Source organism: Aedes albopictus, chromosome 3, assembly GCF_035046485.1.
Source record: "Aedes albopictus strain Foshan chromosome 3, AalbF5, whole genome shotgun sequence".
In the NCBI taxonomy this organism is placed as follows: domain Eukaryota; kingdom Metazoa; phylum Arthropoda; class Insecta; order Diptera; family Culicidae; genus Aedes; species Aedes albopictus.
In genome coordinates, this window is record NC_085138.1 from 303,889,215 (window position 1) to 303,908,870 (window position 19,656).

General features: G+C 43.1%; 1 long non-coding RNA gene across 1 annotated transcript in view; it reads left to right on the forward strand.

Moving 5' to 3' along the window:
* LOC134284084 (uncharacterized) overlaps window positions 1–19,656 on the forward strand; it is an 816,516-nt gene that overhangs the window by 172,555 nt on the left and 624,305 nt on the right. The window lies entirely within an intron of this gene.

Consider the following 19,656-nt stretch of genomic DNA (forward strand, 5'->3'; position numbering starts at 1 on the left):
ACAATTACAATTTGTATTATGTTCCAAACAGTATGTCTCCTGTTTCTGTTATTGTTACTGTACCACAATCAGGTACTTTTCTGTTGAAAACTATGAAGCTCGTAGCATTCGACCATCAGCTACGGTCCATGTAACGCATACCAATTTGTAACAGTATGTTATACTGTGCAGAAATTGTCAAATATTATAGCGATGAAAACTAGTGAAACATGGTGGGAATACGGACTGGCCATTTCTCAAATGGTTTGTGATTATATTTGCGCAACACACTTATACATGTGTATATCACTGTATGCCACTGAAATGGAACAATTTGCCAAACTGTTGCACACATTGGTGTTTGTAAAGCCCGAACTTCTCAGTTTGCGGTTTGTTTTTCAGAAAAAAAAAAAACAAAATCTTTCGTGAAGTCGCTTGTGAGCTGTGTAAAAACCCCAACGTAAAACTTGCTGAGGTGAACGAGCTGAAGTTTCTGGAGCGGTCCGGATTAGTCAGGGGTAAGTTTTGCATGATTATTCCATATTGTAGTGATACTTATAACTCATCGGGTGTTAATTATATTACAGAATTCGTGAACTTTCTCCAACAGCATGAGTCTCATTCCGCCTGACTCTGTGCGACTGCGGAGGCTCCGCAAATTGTATGAAATTCGCCCCCATCCGGAAGAGGACCCCAGTAAGGGGGCATCCATTTAGTACGTCACGCTAAAAATGGGAATTTTCAACCCCCCCTCCCCCCTTCGTACGGGTTTTTCCTATACTTAACACATTGCTTGTCACACTTTTCAGAACCCCCCCTCCCCCCTCTAAGCGTGACGTACTTTATGGATGCCCCCTAATCATCGTAGGAGCTACCGGATCCAGGATTTCCTCGAGAGTCGGGTGATTCTAGCAGTATTAATGCGTGGAGGTCGCTAAAAAATGATGTGCTTTAGAATTATAGTCGAGATGGAATGTTTATTAAATAAAAAAAATCTCCTGTGAACGCATAACAGATTTTTTTATTTTAACGGTTTTAATGCAGAAGATCCATATACCATAAGCTTAATTTACCATAGATGACCATAAGTCAAGAATACCGCATACATCGTTCGTTTTACTTCCAGATTTACTGTTTTACTGTTCTCTAACTATTTGCCATGCAATGAATTGACTGAAAAACTGGATAATAAATTGACCATATCATTTACTGTTTTGCGAAAAATTTGTTCGAGAAAACGAGCGATTTTTTATGGTAACCTATCTTAACCGCCTATTCAACATACTGTTATTTGGCAGATTACCATTTGTCAAACTGGCAAATCTGTACGTGGTATGGTTAGCTTACTGTTATCTCGGGCAGTTTGAAAAATGGTTACATGACAATTGTTAATAGTCATCTACAGTATGAGAAACGCTGCATTTACAGTTCATGATTATGCGGGAATTGAATGGCGTCAAATGAATCGTTGTTACAATGAAAATACAATAATATTTGTTGTTTTTTGTAAGCAGTTTTCGCTTTCGAAAATCCATAGAATTTATATTTCCCGCTAACATTTATATCCAGCATTTACGAGCACGGCCGCCAGAATGATATGCACATTTTAGGATAAGAATCAAACACTCTGATGTCTGTCTGGTATGTATTGCTTGGCAGCTGTTGATAAGATCTATATTCAATCTTTTCAAATAACTGCCAAATATCACAAGTCAGACCTCAGGTCGTATGATCCATACCATAAATCGTTCACAATTCATGTGGCCATTAGTATCTGTAAATGCTGGAGAAAAATGTTACCGAGAAATATGAATTCTTTGGTTTTCAAAGGCGAAAACTGTTTTCATAACAACAAATATTATTGCATGTTTATTTTAACATCGGTTCAATTGACCCCATTAAACTAATTGTATTTGTATTGTTATCAATGGTAGTTTACTATTTACTAGATTCCTTTAATTAATTGTAAAACATAAGAAAAATCATTGTTCATCTTTTTCTTGTCGTAACATCCTCAATTGGCTAAAACTATAAGCACAGATAACAGATGTTTATGCTAGTACATTTTTTTCGCAGAATCCTGTGTAAATGTTCAAAACGATATACGTTGGCTCACTACCGCCATCTACTCAACTGATTGCGACATTACATCTAACTTGAATGCAAGAATAGTTCAAAGTTCCACTTTCATTCAAGATCGAATACAATATTGAATGTAAAATTGCGTAGTGCATGCAATCTTGAAAGCGATCACTGAATATCGATCACTGCGCCATCTCTAAATGATTGCCACATGAGTTTCAGCTGCTCGTTACATACAAAATGGCTGTTGAGCATTTTTACACACATTGCCAATGTTAGCATAAACGTCTGTTATCTGTGCTATAAGCAGGGGGTTAGACACTCTAATCAAAATTAGAAAGATTAACGGGATTAGAAAAGATTAGGCGGGATTAGAAAAACGATCTGCAATCCACTTATCCGCGAGCGGTAATGGGCCTTTTCATTTGACGTCTTAAATCAGCTGATTTTTCGGGCGTTTGACAGTTCTTCTATGAAGATGACACTTTCTTGTTAGCATCTGTTGTTCAAGCTTTGTAAACAAATGCATGCACGGAACTGTCACATGAAAAGGCCTATGGCGGCGGCGGGCACAAATAACCGATTCGAATTTTGACATTTCTTGGGGATCGCAATCGGTTGGCGCCACCGAACGGTGGGTGAAGGGGTGAGGAGGAGAATGGCACTGTTTTGACTTTCCCCCAAGAAACGTCAAAATCCGAACCGGTTGGATATGCCCGCCGCCGCCATTACCGCTCGCGGATAAGTGGATACAAAAATCGTTATGCTTTTCGTTCAGTGTCCAGTACTGTCATAAACAAAATGATAAACAAAAAAAACTAAGCAAGTGCGTGTTCACGGGGACCGGTGGTCAGTTGAATCCGAAACCGTCGGTTTTTCTATATTTTTTTTATCAAAAGCGCCTTCTCGTGCGCTTCCGTTCCCAATATCGTGAAATACTTGCGGTGTTTTGAAACGGTGCGCCAGCTTTCTATCCCGATGGACATGCGGGAGATTGTCTACAACCTGTGCCGGTTGCTGTGTGAAAACGTTCTAATACGGGTACGCAATATCGTCCCTTTGGCTAACCGACACGGCTACGCATCGGTATTGGCAACATGCAGATCTTGTTGTGCACCGGCTAGGCTGATCTGGAACATTTGCGTTGCAATCTATGCGGAATTCATAGATTTATTTCCTGAATCAAATATCGCTCGGAATCACAAACCAAGTTCATTATTGCGGTTACGCAAGGATTGAAACTTAGACCGGCAGTTGCCTGTTCCTGCCCTTTCGCATATTCAATCGGTTCACAATAGAGGTTCATATCTTCAGTTACATCCAGAAATTTAGTTTATATCATTTGTGCTCATTCTGCGTGTAGTATATTAGCCGTCGAACATTGATGTGCGTACCTTATGCCTATTTATACCTTGATCTGTTTCACATCATTATCTGTGCGCATACCTTTGGCATACAAGACCTTGATGGGAACAAGTGGAAAAGGGAACGAAAACAACAACATTCGTTGCTAGCAGCGGAGACGGACGGTCACAGAATATTACAAGTGGCGACGAGGATTTAAAAGGAAAAGAAGGTAAATATAAATACAATCCACGGAAACGGCAGGGGCCGGATTATCACCGGATTGATGTGGACAAGCAGATGTTCGCAAATACTGAAATTTAGGTGGAGTGATGCAAGTAACTGGGCGAGAATTTAGATGAATTCTCCGTGGGGTTGAGCTTTGCGAGAATCAGAGTGATTCTCATGGAGTTGGCGGAAAATCCGAAGGGATTTCCCCTGTTTATTTGCGAGAATTGAGAGAATTCTCCTGGGGGCAAAGCTCAAGAGAATTAATGTGATTCTCATGGCGTTGGCGGAAATCGGAAGGATTTCCCCTGTAAAGGAGAATTGGTAGAGTTCTCTGACGAAATATCTCGGCGGAAATCGGCAGGGTTTCCCATGTTAACTCTGTGAGAATAGTTGGAATCCTGAAGGTTGAGGAAGATGGATAGTCCCAATGGGTAAGCGGAAGACTGTGGCTTCCCTGGAATACGAAGCATGCAATAGGAAATGGAAACAGGGGTTTCCACCATGAGATGAATTTGGAATCATGTAGAACATGATGAATTTGTGCAACAATGCGATACGACTGCGCAGGTAGCTCTAGGCTGTAGGCTTGGTTCAACTGGGTGCATCGTGGCAAGGCGCTAGTTATGAAATAACTCCGCAGACTGTTTGCGTGGCTTCTCAACGTTGCTTTGTAGAAGAATTAGTGTGCTTTAATAGTGATTGATATGTCTTCAGTGTTGGCATGGATGAGATTCACTTCGAAAAGCGGAGCGAGAACAGTAGTTGAGAAAGAAAATATTCGGCACGGAGGGAATTGCACGTCGCGTGTGTCGACAGTCCTGCACGACTTTTTGAGGGAACCGGGATAGTTGAGTAATTAACACACCTATAAGCTTTTGTAATGTGTCGTGTTTTTTACCATGAATGGAGGTTGAATTGAAGGTTATTCAAATTTGCTGCCATTAAAGCACCAGTGTAGGGGTCTCCAGTTAGCCAATCCGAAGTCGGCGGGTTCGATTCCCGTTCCAGTCGGGAAAATCTTCTTGACTCTATGGGTATAGTGTATGATTGTGCTTGCCTCACAGGAAGTGTTCAAAGAACATTAAGTTGATGCGAGGCAGATCAAATCCCAGTGGGGACGTAGAGTCATAAAGAAGGAGAAAGCACCAGTGTGTGTTCGAATCCGGATGTGCCTGATTAGTAACCCATTCGTTAAATACGTGTTGACACTCTTCGGTGCTGTAGTATAGTACTCCAAATGTGTAATGGTTATCAGTTAGTCTGGTTCTGGGTAGTACGCTGATCGCAAGAAATTTCTTGGCCTATCTCGAGGCGTGGAAAATTCAGGAAAGGAATCGCTCAAGAAATAATAAAGCGTCGCTTTATTCCAGATCCTAGTACGGAGCTGAAACAAAACGTCAAATCAAATGGGGCTTGCTGTGTTAAATTTCTTGACCATTCCGGTCACGAAAAATAATGCACTGAACGTAAATTAGCAAGGTAACATGTCTAGCTCGAGTCGGAGATTTCAATTTGTGGTTGGTCAATGGGCCATGAGGATGAGAAATGTTTCTTATTTATCAAACATTGTGAAATAACAAAGTGTTGCCTGTCAGGTGCATGAACTCATACAGCATACAGCAGAGTACGTTTTTAAGTTGATAGAATTTTGCAAGCTTATTACTTTTGGAGTAGCAGGCAAAGAGAGGATGGGTCAACTGCTTCAGTTACAAACGAAATCGTTGAAGTTTTGTGGGGTACTGAAGTTTTGTGAAAGGAAAAGAACGACTGGGTTGTAAATGTGTTGTTAGTTATTCAACGGATGAGAAAAATAGACAATGCATGGCATTAGCTCTAATGTTGCAAAACAGCCATTTGGACATTCGTTCGAAGGACCAAGATATCCAAAGTGGTAAATGGGTATTCAACAAGACAATGCAATGCTGAAAGTGGAAGTGCTCATTGAACAGTAAGCTGAGAAGCAGATTTCGTCTTAGTTAGAACGATACGCCAAGAAGAAGAAGATAGTCCTTTGAAGCTACGTACTGGTGCATGCATGCTTGTGTGACAGACTAGGTGACAGAAAACTTTACAGAAGTTGACGTTTTGAAACGAGAAGTTCAATATGTATCGTTATCAACACTGTTGTCGTTTTGTAAAATGGAATATTTTTGTCACTTTTTAAGACGGAGTAGTGCATTTCATGCAGAAATGGCTGTTACTTTCATTGGTCAAAAGTTACACAGTAGTTGTAAAATATTAGCAATCAATAATGGCAAACCATTGGGAAGCAACTCAGCTTGCATTCTGCGACTATGCTGAGAATATACGTTAGTACATGAAATTCGCAGGACTTGAGCTAGAGTATGATTGACCGCCAGTAGTTGACATTCAAGTAACAACAGATCAGCTACGCTTGTACAAGGAACTACTGAGATGACTGTTCTACTCTTAGTCGAGAATTGCTTAGCACGTCAGATTTGCAGCATATGCTGATAATGCCATTCTTTTACCCATGGCAGACCGTATTTATCTCTGCGGCTGTACTAGTTCAAACAAGGTGTTGCAGTCTTTGGAGATGACTATTTGGCAGAAGTTCACGGTTGTGTTTGGATGCTGTTTGATAGGTAAGATAAGACTTTGTGTTAAGCAACTAAAAATATGATAGACAGCACAGTTTGCGGGTTGAAGATTTTTAGGCTGAATTTGACAGGTTGAATTTACTGTGTTGTCAAGTTGGAAGAAAGAGAAACGGATTAGTAAGCCCATTTTCGGTTCTTGGGATGGCTATGAACATACACGCATATAGCAGTTTTATAAAAAAAAATAAGAGAAGTATAAGTCAGATTGGCACTTCTTCGAAGAAGAACTTTATACAGCAGGGAGCGATCAGGAATAACTTGGCATATCTGGAGTTGTTTTATTGGCTAACGTTGTAAAGGATGCTCAATCAATTATAGTTGATGTGATAAGTTCAGATAATTATTAATCTCATTGTGCGAAACATATTTTGAGATATTTCAGTAATATGATAGTATAGGAAAAATATCACATAGAGGAAATATGTTTGATTATTGATGGTTAGAGATGTTAAATGATTCAGAAAGTTGATGGTGTTCTTATGAAAGTTGAAACTTAGTTTCCTATTTGTATAGTTTCTAGGAACTCGGTCGACAATGCAAGGTTCGATGAATGTTGCTTTTGCTTCTGAATCATTGATGCGATGTTTCACTACATGCACCATTTGAATGTTTGTTGTGCCTTCAAACATCAGGCTGGATGCCAACTTAGACGATTAGCTGACTGCTTCGTTATATTGCCTTGCTGTTTTGAGATACGAGTTATCCTGCATTGCATTAAAGATAGTTGTTATGCAAGCAAGCGTTGGAAGAAATGGATTGTAAGATATGATCTGCGTTGATGTTCTCATGAGAACATGCATAGAGGTTTGCCAGCAGCTCATTGTTAACGTCAACTCGTAAACTCGCTCGTAAGAAACGAAATTGCCATAAATAAAGGTGTTAACAACAGGCTTGCTACTAGCCAAATGTAGTTGGTGTAAAATTACATGCAATTGTGAGGGTAGTCTGTGATAGTTGCAGTGTAAACGATTTACATAAGGTTTCATTCAAAACTTGTTTTGAATTATGGGGTAGTTGTACTATTATGAGAATTACAACTAAAAAAATGTGGAGGTAGAGCTGAAATCCGGATGGTTGAAGAGATGGAAGTATCCGGAGATAGCAAACGATGAAATGTACATACTGACGTGAATTCTTTTCATCATTAATCAAAGTACTTAGGTAACTCAAGGAGATGGTAGGCTGCAATCATTACAAAAAGAGGGAAGATATCAGATAAACACATGTTATAGACTGGCATGAGTATTATAAGGCTTGCTTGCAAAGCTATACGAAAAGAGGTGAGCCAGATAACACATAGCTCTCCTAGTCAAAAGCAAAACACGAGTCGACACAAAACAGTCATTGACTGATGAAATTTATCTGATTTTTAGGTAGGCATGTAGTGAACGAAAATGTACCAAAAAAGGATCAGATTAGTCGGAGAATGTTAAACACAATTTCTCAAACTATGAAACAGTATACTAGTTTGCATTTTTATTGAAAAGGGGAGATTGTAGTATATTAGCCGTCGAACATTGATGTGCGTACCTTATGCCTATTTATACCTTGATCTGTTTCACATCATTATCTGTGCGCATACCTTTGGCATACAAGACCTTGATGGGAACAAGTGGAAAAGGGAACGAAAACAACAACATTCGTTGCTAGCAGCGGAGACGGACGGTCACAGAATATTACACTGCGAATGGAGTGACGTGAGAAAAGTCGGAGTCGTATATCGAGGTGAGAAATCTCGACTCGAATGAGGTGACTCTCCATTTGATTTACACGGCGAGTCACTTCATTCGAGAGTGGATTCCTCATCTCGATATACGACTCCGACTTTTCTCACGTCACTCCATTCGCAGAATGAGCACAATTGTTTCACATTTTCAGATTATTCCACTCCCTATAACCCAGTCTAGTCGCATGAGGAGGATCAATGGCCAGGATATTGAAGATTCCCTAACTTTCCACAAAGATGAGAAATCCAAGAGCGATCAGCTCCTGAACAAGGTTTCTCTGTTCCGTAAGATCACTTTACGAAGGATTCAATAGTTGTGCCGCGAAATACAACCTCCTTAAAAAATCGCAGTGCAGAGGATTACGAATTTGAACCACAATGCAACGCCTTGTTAGAGGAGCTGAAGCGGCGGTGTGACGAGTACTTTTCGTTAAGGCGGTATAACATAATCACTTGTTCTCATTATTGTTTTTCTAAATAGATTTTGTCGTTTCGATAAATCAACCATATTGTTTTAAATCTATAAGGCAAAGAAAAGTAACAACGCTTATTATAATGAAGTGATAAATTATTTGCATAATGAAAGAAGCTATTAAAATTCTAGGGAACAATAAACTTGGATTTGCCCGTTTGGCGTGTTTTACTTCTCTTGACTGCGAAAAAAAATTCAAACTGGAAAAGGTTTAAACCAAGGAGCACCTCGAATCATGTGAACCTAAACATTTATTTACTATGTTGATGATATACATTGAATAATCACCCTCATTCTTGTTTACGGACGGCCATTTGATTTTGCTGGCGTAAACGGGAATGCGAACGATTTTCGTTCGAAAACAAGAATAAGGGTGAATAATTGTGAGTTGTACATGAACCTCCGGAGTAATTCTTGAGGTTTTAGAATAAAGTTACCAATATTGATGCTGTAACCTACAGCTTTCGTGCAGTAATTTCGGATCGAAGACGAACAATTACAAAAACGCGTGCGACTTGCTCATCGGATTACAACTTAGTGCCGTTTATTTTTCTCTTGTTTTCCCCACATGACAATGACAGTTAATGAAGCTAGACAGGTCTTGAAAGCAATGAACGCTTAAGGTAAAATCCCAACAGCTTTTCCCCCCTCAACATAGTTGTACCCTAACATACATTTGAATTCAACACAAAGGGTTAGTACTGTTAATCACACATATCATCAGAGGTCTAGTCGTTTAGGCGGTTTCCTAACTCTTGTAGATCTACGCGGCGTTTCATTTTTATCTGGTGGTGGCATGTCAACAACATCTCTGTTCACTCGCGTTTCACTCTGAACCCTTTCAACAGACTGCCTGGTAGACGCAGCTTCCTGAACTGGCGATGTTTTGATGTTTGGCGTTGGCAAAACTGGTGTTTGTTGGCGTGTTACCGTACCATTCTCGCCAACCGAAACTGACTGAGCTAATGAAGTGCTAGGTGGTCTGTCGAAAAACAGCTTACCCGATTCAGCTTCTGTATTCCGCTGTACGGGACCTGCTCGCATCTGGTCCACGTGTCGCTTCCAAATTCTGCCATCGTCCAATTCGATTAAATAGTGCAGTTTACCCAGTCGCTCGGTCACCGTACCAAATTTCCACTTGGAAGCACCCAAAAAATCTCGCGCAGCTACTCTTTCGTTGACCGTAAAGCACCGTTCAGGCTCTTCCTCTCCGCGTGATGAAACCTTCAAATCGGCCACAGGAACTAGCAAATCGAGCCGGGACTTCATCTGTCGTCCATAGACTAACATCGATGGAGATTTTCCAGTTACTGGGTGCACCGTCCTTCGATACGCCATCAAGATTTTGTAGAGCTCAAACTGAACGTCCTTTCTCTCGCATTTCAAAGCTTTCAACTTTTCTTTGAAGGTCTGAACGAATCGTTCAGCTTGCCCATTCGTGGCGGGGTGGTATGGGGCTCCCATTTTGTGCATGATATTGTTTCGCCTCACGAATTCTCGGAATTGGTCTGAAGTGAACTGGACTCCTCGATCACTAACTATAACCGACGGAACTCCGTACGTTACGAAATACTCCCGCAGACGGTCGATGGTGGTATCTGTAGTCATATCACGAATGATCTTAACCTCCGGCCACTTTGAAAAAGCATCCACAATCACGAAAAAGTACATCCCAAGAAACGGTCCCGCAAAATCAACATGAATTCGCTGGAATGGCTCTGTCCACTTATCCGCGAGCGGTAATGGCGGCGGCGGGCACAAATAACCGATTCGAATTTTGACATTTCTTGGGGATCGCAATCGGTTGGCGCCACCGAACGGTGGGTGAAGGGGTGAGGAGGAGAATGGCACTGTTTTGACTTTCCCCCAAGAAACGTCAAAATCCGAACCGGTTGGATATGCCCGCCGCCGCCATTACCGCTCGCGGATAAGTGGGTAGCTTGTTCCCAGCAATGAGGAGCCACGCTTACAGGATTCTTCCTTACACTGGCGCATTCACAACAGTCCCTTGACAGATCTTCGATGTCACGATCAACAGTTTCCCACCAGCAATACGATCGGGCCAATGATTTCATTCTGGACACACCGAAATGTCCAGTGTGCAACTCTTCCAGTACACGCTGCCGCAGTTTAGGAGGAATGTAGACTCGGATACCTCTCATCAAACAGCCTTGTTGAATCGAAAACTCACTCTGATTAACGCCGAATCTATCACAGCCTTCGACTACTCGTCCGACTTTCAAACCTTCCAGCAAAATTTTAACATTCAAGTCTTCTTTGGTGCATTTTGCAAGTTCTTCAACTGTGACAGGCAAAGTCTCGATTTGATTAACCTCAACAAGATCCACCTCCTCGATTCGGTGTTTGTTGCTGGCGTCTTCGATGGGCAATCGAGACATTCCGTCCGCATTAGCATTCTCCTTCGATGGCCGGAACCGCACTTCATAATCAAATGATTCGAGGAATACAGTGTAGTGCTGCATTCGCAAAGCACTCAGGGTGGGAAGTCCTTTATTAGGCGCCATGATTTGAGCAACAGCTTTATTGTCGGTAACGAGGATGAATTTCCGTCCGTAGAGATATTGATAAAACTTTTTCACCCCGAACACGATCGCATATGCCTCTTTATCGGCTTGTATGTAGTTCTGCTGTGATTTGTTTAGGGTTTGAGAAGCACAATGAATTGGTCGTTCTGTACCATCCGGGTACAGATGACTTAACACTGCACCAACACCGTAAGGAGAGGCATCGGTTGCCAGTACGAGTGGGAGTTTTGGATCGTAGTGCGCCAAAACTCTATCCGACTGCATCTCCTTTTTGACCCACAGAAATGTTGAACGGAGTGGACTTAACAGGGAATTTGTGACCGCGAAAGAAAAAGCACAAAGTTCTTTTTACACTTTAACTATAACTCGTTTTATTCGACCGTCTCTCTCGATAGTTCGTACAGTAATGAAAAAGGCGCGCCGACCGAGGCGCTGGCTGCTGTCGCAAAACTGTGCTGCCGGTTGAAGCTCTCGGTGTGCTGTGTGCTGTCACTTCAATGATGACGAGGGGCGCACTGATTTCTTCAACACTCCTCCTCTGTGCGATCCCTTCGAGTCATGAATAATCTGCATTCCAATCATTTCGGTGAATCTCTGTAGCTTCTGCACTCCTAGAGGCTTTGTAAGTAGATCAGCTGTCATTGATTCCGTAGGACAATACTTTATTTGGACCTTCCCGGCTTCACAAAGATTCTTCACGTACTGCTCCTTCGTTTCAATATGTTTGGAACGTCTTGTTGCTCGGTCCGCCTTGACGAATGCGATGCAACTCTGATTATCTTCATGAATCACAGTTGCATTCCGTTGCTCCTGTCCCATGTCTTTCAACAATGCCCGCAACCACGTTAGCTCCTGGCAGGCTTCGCTAAGGGAAACATACTCTGCTTCCATTGACGAAAGAGTTACCGATGACTGCTTCCGACTTATCCAGGAAATAGCTGCTCCACCAAATAAGAACGTGAATCCCGATGTTGACTTTCTGTTCTTCACGTCCCCAGCCCAGTCAGCATCCGTATAACCGACCAGGTCTCCTGTATCTCCGGTGAACGACAACTTCCAATGCTTGGTTCCAAGTAGGTAGCGCACTACCCTCTTCGCCGCCGTCCAGTCATCCTGTGTAGGACTACTGACTCGCCTTCCCAAAATTGACGTGCTCACTGAAATATCCGGCCGTGCGTGTACCGATATGTACAGCAGCGCCCCGATCAAACTTCTGTATGATGATGGATCTTCGAGTTTCTCTTCACATTCAAGCTTCAGAAATCCTTCGTCCATTGGTGTTTTCGCATGTTTAGCATCCGACATTCGAAACCGTGCCGCCAGTTTTTCGATGTATCCTCGCAGGCTTAGGCTGTATCTTCCTTCTTCTCGACAAATTTCCATGCCCAAGAAATACTTCAGCTCTCCCAGGTTAGTAATATCCAAATGCTTCTTCAGCTCCGTGAAAATTCCGATGGAAACTCCTTCATCCGCACATCCAAGGACAATGTCGTCGACGTAGACTAGTAAATATACCATTTTTCCGCCGATCGACTTGGTATATAAACAAGCTTCCGCTGAACTTTGACGGAACCCCATTTGTATCAGTATATCGTGTAGTCGTCGATTCCAGCACCTGGCACTCTGTTTCAGGCCATAGATGCTACGTTTGAGACGACATACAAGGTTCTCCTTTCCTACCTCCACGAACCCAGGAGGTTGGCGCATGTACAGCTCCTCCTGAAGCTCGCCGTGTAAATACGCCGTTTTTACGTCAAGATGCATCAATGGTATATTGTCACGACTCGCAATAGCAAGCAGCGCCCGGAAAGATGTTTGGCTGGTAACTGGAGCAAAAACTTCCTCGAAGTCTACCCCATACTGTTGAGCAAAACCCTGCGCAACCAGGCGCGCTTTGTATTTGGCCACGTTCCCCAAAGCATCGTATTTCACTTTATAAACCCATTTGCTACCAATACCCAACTAACAATTGCAAGTCACTAACAAGCAAGCTTGCTGAATTGTTGCTTAATAATGGTAATGATAGCTGAACTAAAATTATGCTCTACACATTACTGTTTAAATGATTTTACAATTGAAAACGTAGTCAATGTTCGACTTTCCTGATCGGTATCAACAATGATAAATTAAAACACTTTTCAAAAGTTTAACAAGAAATTTATTCGACAAGCATTGATTCCTAAACAAAAGAGTTTAACAAAACATTTGTCTGCATCTTATTAAGCTGATGTATCGATAAACATATGCTCCTGAACAATGTGCTTTTCACTTGTCAAATAAACGCCTTCAGCCCGTCATAGTTTGACTCGGAACTTTGTTCGGATTATGGGATAAATCATGGCTAAAACTGTTTAGACAACCAAGTTATTAAATAACTAATATTTTAAACGAATCACATAAAATAAAACAGAATATAATTGTGTAGTTTAACATTGAGTGCCAAGAGACGTAATCAACGTAAAAATGAGGCATTCATTTATTATTATAAATCTGTAACAAGATATCTTGTACCTATATTATATTTTTTATCTTCCGCAGCAGTTCGATTGTACGAGACGCTTGGATCAATGCATTTGACATTTCCGTGTTGTCGTGTTTACTGAATATTGTTCCCACAGTCACCTAGATAACCAAGCAGCATTCATAAATCGACACATTCCAAGTATCCTTAAACATCCTTATGCACTATTTATTGAACATAATATCAAGATTCCATGACAAAAGCATAAATAAAAAAAATGCTTAACGGATCTTCGACTGAGAATGAGTAGATAACCCGAACAGATGCTGTGGATGCACCATGTCCAAGACCATACCGCACCACATATTGTCATACATTTTTAAAGATCGATATTTAATGATAAAAATAAAAACATATTCATATCGCAATTAGTACGTCTGGAAACAATATCTTCAATAACTACCAACACTTTTTGGCCGCATTCGATACAAGTTTTCTCACCGTGCGATAAAAATACTGACAGCGAAAGCAGAATGGAAAACACGTGTTTTTTGCTGAACAGCTGTTGAAGTATGAGGCGTTGTTCAGTTGATAACCACGTGCTGTGCTAATTCACCACTGCTGAACACAAGTTTAGGAGTGATCATTATTAAATCATGGGAAGATTATGTTTTGCTTTGGGTACTGCATCTCACCATCTCTAGGATGGCGCAGATAGGAAGGCATGCGGTTGGCAATCGACAGATCTCGAGTTCTAATCCGGATTTAGGTAATTTTATATGTAATTCTTAATTCATAATTGGTGTTCTCAATACAAGAGCAAATTATTACTCTCGTGAGAGTTCAACATTTTTGCATTTTATTTATTTTCAGTCATTTTTGCCAAAGTCGAACAACAACTTTTATGTGCATTTGTAAAACGCTTTGAACAACAAAAAATTAAGTTGGTGCACAACATGATGCTTAATAACTTCTCCAAATTTGTGTGAACAAAACCCGAACATAGGTTGTACGTGAAAATAATTCAAATGTTATTCATCATGATGCTGAATTAATTCGTCATAATGGTGCCTGTTAAATGAGTGATTGTTAGTTGGGTAGCTTTTCGCCCGACGGGCAACTCGGCCAACTTCCATGTCCCGTTCGCACTGTGACTTGACATCTCCTCCCGCATGGCCCATTCCCATTCAGCAGCTTTAGGTGATTTCCTTGCTTCCTGTACGCTTCGTGGTTCCTCCACCGCCAAACAGGCATTAGCTTCCTCGATGAGTCGTTTCGGCGGTACACCTTTGTTGGACCGCGCCGAGCGTCTTGCAAATCCTTCAAACAGCGATTCATTTGAAATTTCCCCAAAAAACTCGTTTTCCGAAGCACTATCAAAACTAGTATCCGCTTCCTCCGGCACCACCGTTTCGTCCATTTCATCTTCAAGATCTTCCGTATTCGGTACTGTGTTCCTCCCAAGCGACACTTCCAAATCAGCATTCTTTGGTTTCACCACTTCTCGCACCGACTCCCGCGTATCTGCTTCTAGTTCGAGAAACTTCGCGTCCCGACTGATCAGAATCCGATCGGTGTCCAGGTTCAGAAACCGATAAGCCTTCCTGTCCTCAGCATAGCCGACGAACTTCAGTTTTACAGCCTTACTGTCCAACTTTCTCCGCTTCTCATCTGGTACGTGGACCCAAGCATCCGACCCAAAAACACGCATGTGGCGGTATTTCGGCTGCTTGCCACACCACAATTCATACGGAGTACGATTTAGCTTGGAAGACGGCAGACGATTATAGATGTAACATGCCGTCATCACCGACTCGCCCCAGTACTTCTTACTCAACTTCGCCTCCAACAACAAGCACCGCGTCATCTCCATCAACGAACGGTTGGCCCTCTCCGCTTTACCATTTTGTTGTGGGCTGTACGGCGCCGTCTGTTGCAGAATAATCCCGTTCTCGCTCAAGTACTGCTTCAACTTGTTGCTTGAGTACTCGCCCCCACCGTCTGTTCGAAGAATTTTCGGTTTTCTTCCGAACAAGTTCTCGACGAGACTCACGTAGCTTCGTATTTTCTCATACGCCTCCGATTTGTGTTTCAACAGGTAGACAATCGTAAACTTGCTGAAATCATCAATCATCGTCATCACATATTCGTTGCCGCTAGGGGTCGACTCCTCCATCGGCCCACAAAGGTCAGAATGCACGAGGTCCAGAACAGCTGCCGACCTAGAATCCGAAACCGGAAACGGCGCTCTCGACAGCTTTCCCTCGCAGCAAACCTCGCATACTGACCGGACACCGCAATCACTTATCTTCAAATCGGTTCCCATTTTCTCACTGACGATCCTTTTCACAGCGTCCGGGTGGCGATGCCCTAAACGCCGATGCCAAAGGTGCTGACAGGTGGTTGAATGTTCAGCCGTTGATAACAAGCACTGCTGACTCGACTGTTTCAAATAGTACAAGCCACCGTGACGCTCTCCCACAACAACTACTCGCCCATTACGTAGTATTTGGCATCCACTCGATTCGAAGCTCACGTCGAAACCAGTACCGATACCCCTCGCAGGAATCTTCCGACCATTCGCCAGACAAACGATCTCATTCGACTCCGAAAGCACATCCAAGTTTTCAGCGCTTCCGGTCATGTGCTTGGTACATCCGGAATCCAGCAACCACTTGTTGTCACTCGGCTCATTCTTGCCAACAGCAAGACAATTATCTTCACCAGACACAGCCGTGAAACACACTTCATAGTTGTCTTCTTCTTCCTTCGCTACCGACACTTTTGCCTTCTGCTGAGATTTCTTCTTCGCACTTTCATTGTCACTGTTCACTTGCTTGCCTGCTTTGAACTTCGGACAGTCCCGCCGAAAGTGTCCCTCTTGCTTGCAGCAATGGCACAGCATTTTCTTCTTCCCATCACTCTCACCGCGTCCCGACACTTTCATCGCTTTGTCCACTATTTTGTTTTCGTTGCGGCGACGCCACTCGTCCAAAAGTTTACCCTTCACAAATTCGAGTTTCAACTCATCGACCGGTCGGCTTTCCAATGCCGAAAGCAACGCACTATAACTTTCCGGAAGACTCGACAATATGATCGCAACAATCAGATGATCTTCCAATTTTTCACCGATCGCGTTCAGCCTGTGCACTAACTCGGTTATGTGCATCAGGTGCTCCGACATGTCACCACCGTTCGATAACCGCAAAGAAAACAATTTTCGCAAAACGTGAATTTTGTTTGTGAGAGAATCGCGTTCATGGTAGCTCTTCAGCGCTACCCACATTTCATTCGCAGACGTCGCACTCATCACGTGACACAATTGGTCATTTTCTAACGCGAGACCAATAATTGCACGAGCCTTGCCATCTTGCGTTTTCCACGCCGATGTCGGACTCGCCGGCTTCGGTTGCATCACAATATCGAGCAGCTCTTCTCTAACCAACAGCAGTTCAAGCCTGAACTTCCAGCTGGGCCAGTTAAAGTTGCTGAGCCGTTCCACTACGATTTTCGCATCCGCCATCTTGTCACCGAAACACCCGTAACGCGTCCGCACAAGAAAATCACTTTTACTTTTCTTTCCGGTTCTAGACAATCCCGAATCACATCACACGCGCCGCGTTCCTGGGCCACATAACCTGTTGAACGGAGTGGACTTAACAGGGAATTTGTGACCGCGAAAGAAAAAGCACAAAGTTCTTTTTACACTTTAACTATAACTCGTTTTATTCGACCGTCTCTCTCGATAGTTCGTACAGTAATGAAAAAGGCGCGCCGACCGAGGCGCTGGCTGCTGTCGCAAAACTGTGCTGCCGGTTGAAGCTCTCGGTGTGCTGTGTGCTGTCACTTCAATGATGACGAGGGGCGCACTGATTTCTTCAACAAGAAACGCCTCCTCACAGTCCGCGTTCCACTTGAATGGAACATTCTCTTTCAGCAAGTTGTTAATAGGATAGATCCGCGTACTCAAAGCCGGCATGAACCTGCCATAATAGTTTATTAAGCCGACGAAAGCCCGAACCTGCTCACGGTTTCATGGTCTGGGCATCTCCTGGATAGCGTCCACCTTAGCCTTCATCTTCCGGATTCCTTCACGATCGATGACAAATCCGCAATACTCGATGCGATCCGCAAAAAATTCACACTTTGCCACATTCAACCGCATACCATGTTCATTTAACCGCTGCAGCACCATTTTCAGCCGACGCAGATGCGTTTCGTCATCCGGACCAGTCACCTTGATGTCATCCAGGAACACTGAGACTCCGGGAATGTCACCAAGCAATTGCGAAATCTCCCGCTGGAAAATAGCCGGCGCCGACGATACTCCATACATTAGTCGGGTCGGTTTGTAGAGGCCAAGATGTGTGTTCAAGGTTAGGAGCTCCCGGTCTTCTTCGCGAACTTCCATTTGCAGATAAGCCTGCGCCAGATCCAGCTTAGTAAATTTCTGGCCCCCGGCCATATTCGAAAACAACTCGTCGATAGTTGGTAAGGGATGCTCGTCAACCAGAAGACACTTGTTGATCGTCACCTTGTAGTCTCCGCACAAACGTACTCGATCTGCTGACTTCATTACCGGTACAACTGGAGTCGCCCACGCACTTCGTTCCACTTTTTCCAGAATGCCGGCATCCACCATGCTCTTAATTTCACGTTCTACAGTATCACGAATTGCGAAAGGAATTGTACGGGCCTTCATAAAGACCGGTTTGCTATTCGGTTTGAGGTGTAGAGTAGCGTTGACGCCGCGAATAGTGCCCACAGACGAATCGAACACCCGGGGAAAACTTTCAATCAAATCACCCACGGCAGTAGACAACCCCTTACTAGAGTTACGAACCGCAATAGCCCCCACGCAAGACTCTGGGTTACGAATGACACTGTTCCAATCAACATTCAGTTCCCGCATCCACTCACGGCCAAGCAAAGGATGACGTTCCGTGTTAACGACAAACAACCGCATCGCAGCCGTCTGACCGTTGTGTTTTACCTCCGCTTTCACATAGGTACCCACAAACCTCGATTTTACCTTCACAGTAGCTTATCAGTTCCACGTCAGTATTCAGCAACGGCAGTTCATTCAGATACGTCTTTTTGTCGTTAAGGCTCATGAGTGAAACGGGAGAGCCGCAATCGACCTCAAATTTGATGATCTTTTTGTTTACATTCAACGGTAGGATAACTTTCGACAAAGACTTTGATTTTTCAACCTTGCAAATCTCTAGAGTTAGGACCTCATCGACTTCTGTTTCTTCATCATCCCTTTCCTCTTCAGTACAATTCCCCTCATTAATCAAGTTTGTATGCATTTTCTTTTTCGTTTTTGTTTCTTTGTTATCGTTACTCTGTTTAGATTGTCCCCCCTGCGATTGGAACTTGAGGCACACTCGCTGCAAATGCCCGGACTTCTTGCAGAAACTGCAAACAGTGTCCTTGTGACGGCAAGCGTTCGCCAAGTGAGCCCCACTTCCACATCGGTAGCATTTCTTATTAGTAATGTTAGTTACCTTCGGTGACCGCTTCTCAGTGTAGTTGACATCATGCGGACGCTTGTCGAAAAGCTCCGCGCCCTCACCAGACGCTTCCATTGAGAGCGCAATGTCCACCGCCTTCTCGAACGTTAAAGCTTTCTCCTCAATTAGCCGCGATCGAATCCGCTTCGATCGCATGCCGAAAACCAGCTGATTACGAAGTTCCTTGTTCAGGTAGTTTCCGAATTGGCAAAACTTTGCGTCGCGCTGTAGCTCTGTCACGAACTCCTTCATGGATCCACCTTCTCTTTGATGCCGGTTGCGAAATTTCCAGACTTCAACCATCTCGAGTGGCTCAGGATCAAAAAATGCGCCCAAAATGTTCACGATCTCGGTGTATGTTTTGGTTTCTGGCTCGACAGGACCCATACACGGAGAAACTGAAAAACTCAAAATTAGGTACTTTTAAACTCAATTTTGAGTTCTTTTTCATCTCCCTTTTCATGCGCTCTTTCTGTTGTTGTCAGAGAGTGAAGAGAGAAACAGCCCAACTTTTGCAGTTCCGTGCGTCAAGCCAACACTGAGTTTCTAGCACAGTACTCAAATTTGAGTGAATACAACCTAATCAAAATTTCGGTTGGGTGGAAAAAACTTAAAATTAGGTATTTTTTTCACATGGAAGCAAGCGGGAACAACCCAACAAAAACATCGATTCCATCA